Below are 4,156 nucleotides of genomic sequence, written 5' to 3'. Positions count from 1 at the left end.
TGGCTGGATATGAAATTCTGGGTTGAAAATTCTTTTCTTTAAGAACGTTGAATATTGGCCCCCACTCTCTTCTGGCTTGTAGAGTTTCTGCCGAGAGATCTGCTGTCAGTCTGATGGGCTTCCCTTTGTGGGTAACCCGACCTTTCTCTCTGGCTGCCCTTAAGATTTTTTCCTTCATTTCAACTTTGGTGAATCTGGCAATTATGTGTCTTGGAGTTGCTCTTCTGGAGGAGTATCTTTGTGGCGTTCTCTGTATTTCCTGAATTTGAATGTTGGCCTGGCCTGCTAGGTTGGGGAAGTTCTCCTGGATGATATCCTGTAGAGTGTTTTCCAATTTGGTTCCATTTTCCCCCTCACTTTCAGGCACCCCAATCAGACGTAGATTTGGTCTTTTGACATAATCCCATACTTCTTGCAGGCTTTGTTCATTTCTTTTTCTTCTTTTTTCTTTTGGTTTCTCTTCTCGCTTCATTTCATTCATTTGATCCTCAATCGCTGATACTCTTTCTTCCAGTTGATTGAGACGGTTACTGAAGCTTGTGCATTTGTCACGTATTTCTCGTGTCATGGTTTTCACCTCTGTCATTTCGTTTATGACCTTCTCTGCATTAATTAGTCTAGCTGTCAATTCTTCCACTTTTTTTTCGAGATTTTTAGTTTCTTTGCGCTGGGTATGTAATTCCTCCTTTAGCTCTGAGAGGTTTGATGGACTGAAGCCTTCTTCTCTCATCTCATCAAAATCATTCTCTGACCAGCTTTGATCCATTGCTGGCGATGGGCTGTGCTCCTTTGCAGGAGGAGATGCGCTCTTATTTTTTGAATTTCCAGCTTTTCTGCCCTGCTTTTTCCCCATCTTTGTGGTTTTATCTGTCACTGGTCTTTGATGATGGTGACGTACTGATGGGGTTTTGATATAGGTGTCCTTCCTGTTTGATAGGTTTCCTTCTGACTGTCAGGACCCTCAGCTATAGGTCTGTTGGAGATTGCTTGAGGTCCACTCCAGACCCTGTTTGCCTGGGTATCAGCAGCAGAGGTTGCAGAAGATAGAATATTGCTGAACAGCGAGTGCACCTGTCTGATTCTTGCTTTGGAAGCTTCCTCTCAGGGGTGTACTCCACCCTGTGAGGTGTGGGGTGTCAGACTGCCCCTAGTGGGGGATGTCTCCCAGTTAGGCTACTCAGGGGTCAGTGACCCACTTGAGCAGGCAGACTGCCCCTTCTCAGATCTCAACCTCCGTGTTGGGAGATCCCCTGCTCTCTTCAAAGCTGTCAGACAGAGTCGTTCGCGTTTCACAGGCTTCTACTCCTTTAGCTGAGCCCTGTCCCCAGAGGCGCAGTCTACAGAGACAGGCAGGTTTCCTTGAGCTGCTGTGAGCTCCACCCAGTTCCAGCTTCGCAGTGGCTTTAGTTACCTACTTAAGCCTCAGCGATGGCGGGCGCCCCTCCCCCAGCCTCGCTGCTGCCTTGCGGTTAGATTGCCGCAGACTGCTGTGTTAGCAAGGAGAGAGGCTCCGTGGGTGTGGGACCCTCCCGGCCAGGTGTGGGATACAATCTCCGGTGTGCCGGTGTTACAGCGCAGTATTGGGGTGGGAGTTACCCGATTTTCCAGGTGTTGTGTGTCTCAGTTCCCCTGGCTAGGAAAAGGGACTCCCTTCCCCCTCGCGCTTCCCAGGTGAGGCGATGCCTCGCCCTGCTTCAGCTCTCGCTGGTCGGGCTGCAGCAGCTCACCAGCACCGATTGTCCGGCACTCCCGAGTGAGATGACCCCAGTACCTCAGTTGAAAATGCAGAAATCGCCGGTCTTCTGTGTCGCTCGCGCTGGGAGATGGAGACTGAAGCTGTTCCTATTCGGCCATCTTGCTCCGCCCTTCCTATTTAATTCTTACAATAACACTTTGGAATATATATTTGTCAGTTGTGTTTTACAAATGATGAAACTAAAGACAAAAACTCTTAATTTGTCTTAAGTCTTTCAGTCAGCAAGTGTCAGAGTCAGGGTTTTTTCCTCAATCCTTCCATCCCTCAACCTCTGGTAACCACAGATTTACTCTCTGTTTCGAGAGGTGTTTATTATCATTGTTGTCATTTGCTTTTTTGCAGGTGTGGCTGGGGAGGGGGTGGTTCTGGGAAAAAAAGGAAAATCTGCTAGACAAATTTGAAAAGAGCTGTAACTCTTACTCTCTACTTTTATGAGTTTGGCTCTTTTAGAGTCTACATACAGGTGAGATCATGTAATATTTATCTTTTTGTGCTTGGCTTATTTAACTTAATATAATGTCCTCTAGCTTCATTCATATTGTTGCACATGATAGAATTTTCTTATTCTTCCTTTTTTGTGGCTGAATAGTATTCCACTGTGCATATATACTCCATTTTCTTCATTCAGTCACTCACTGACAGACACCTAGGTTGATTTTGAATGTTAGTTACTGTGAATAGTGCTGCAATAATCATGGGAGTACAAATACCTCTTTGACATATTCATTTCATTTGTTTGGATATATACCCCAAAGTGGAATTGCTGAGTCACATAGTAGTTCTATTTTTAATTTTTTGAGAAACTGCCATACAGTTTAACATAATGATTATAGTAATTTTCATTTCCACCAACAGTGTGCAAGGGTTCCCTTATCTCTACATCCTCACCAACACTTGTCATTTTTCATATTTTTGATAATAGTCGGTATTATAACAGGTATGAGGTGATATCTCGTTGTTACTTTAATTTGCATATCTCTGATGATTAATGATGTTGAGCAATTTTTCATAAAACTATTGGCCATTTGTATGTCTTTTTTGAGAAATCTCTACTGAAGTTCCTTGTATATTTTAATCAGATTGTTTTCTTACTATTGAACTGAACTCATATATATGTATATAAAATCCCCTTTACCAGATATATAGTTTGCAAACATATTCTCCCATTCCCCCATACTCTCTTGAGTATTTCCTTTGCTGTGTGTAAGGTTTTTAGTTTGATATAATTCTATTTATTTTTGCAGAGTCAAGATTTGAACTCAGGCACGTGGTTTTTTTAGAGTTGATGAGATTGACGACCAGCACAACTAAATTTTCATATATATAAAATTTAGGAAAACAGCCAATATGCTTAAGCAAGGTTTTGCCAAACATGTAAGTTATTTCTGAAAAGCTACACCCTTTCTCATCCCTCCATTTTGTTTATAATAAAACTGAGGGCAACAACTAGGTTTCTCTCATCCCTGAGTTACAATATAAGGCTAGTTTTATGACCAATAAATTCCTCATTCTAAGAATTGTAAAGGAATTAAGCATGAACCTCATAAGTTTATTAGACTTATAGACTATGAAAGTGGGCCTGAGGAGTAAGGAGACAAAATAGAATTCCCTAAGTATATTGTTAAAAACACTAGCTCAATAAGTTATCAAATGCTCATACACACCCTCACAAATAATATATACTATATCCCCCATAAACATAATAATTCCTTGGTGATTTTATAAAATTCTATAATAAAGAAAACTGTTTTAAACCTTTTGTTGTCTAAAAATGTTCTCAGATTCTCTACAGATGCTCCCGTTGAGTAGGATCTTGAGTTGTGGCAGGCTTTGCAATGTTTTTGCCAATTAAATATTATGAAAATGATGTTATGCAGCATCTGGGCCAGAACCCACAAGGTTTTTATCTTCTCCTCTCATCCTCTTGAACCCCTATAATACCAGATGCAAAAGTTGAGCTAGTCTCTCTGAGGGTGAGAGATCACACAGAAAGGGAGGCCCAGCTGTTAGACAGCATTAACCACCACACAGGGGAGTGAGGCCATCTTAGACCATCCAGCCACATCCAAGCCACCAGACAACTGTACCACACGAATGGCCATAGACAAGACCAGTGAGGAATTTCCCACCTGGCCCAGCCCAAGTTGCTGATTCACAGAATTTTGAGCAAATACACAATGTATTGTTTGACACCACTAAGTTTTGGGGCAGTTTGTTACACAGCAGTAGATAACTGATACAACTTACTTTCAACCATCACTCCTTGATATGGTTTAGATGTGTGTCCCCTCCAAACCTCATGTTGAAAAGTGATCCTTAATGTTGGAAGTGGGGCCTAATGGGAGGTATTGGGTCATGGCAGTGGGTCCTTCATGAATGGCTTCATGCCATCCCTTTGAT

General features: G+C 42.2%; 1 non-coding gene across 1 annotated transcript; it reads right to left on the bottom strand.

The window, feature by feature from the left end:
- Positions 1-2,115: 2,115 nt before the first annotated feature.
- Positions 2,116-2,174, bottom strand: LOC111551154. Its single transcript, XR_002734285.1, has one exon. It is a non-coding gene; the product is annotated as a U7 small nuclear RNA (small nuclear RNA).
- Between the last annotated feature and the right edge of the window lie 1,982 nt (positions 2,175-4,156).

Source organism: Piliocolobus tephrosceles, chromosome 15 (genome assembly GCF_002776525.5).
Source record: "Piliocolobus tephrosceles isolate RC106 chromosome 15, ASM277652v3, whole genome shotgun sequence".
Lineage (NCBI taxonomy): Eukaryota > Metazoa > Chordata > Mammalia > Primates > Cercopithecidae > Piliocolobus > Piliocolobus tephrosceles.
The sequence above is the reverse complement of the archived record's forward strand: the minus strand, read 5'-3'. Positions and strand labels throughout refer to the sequence as shown.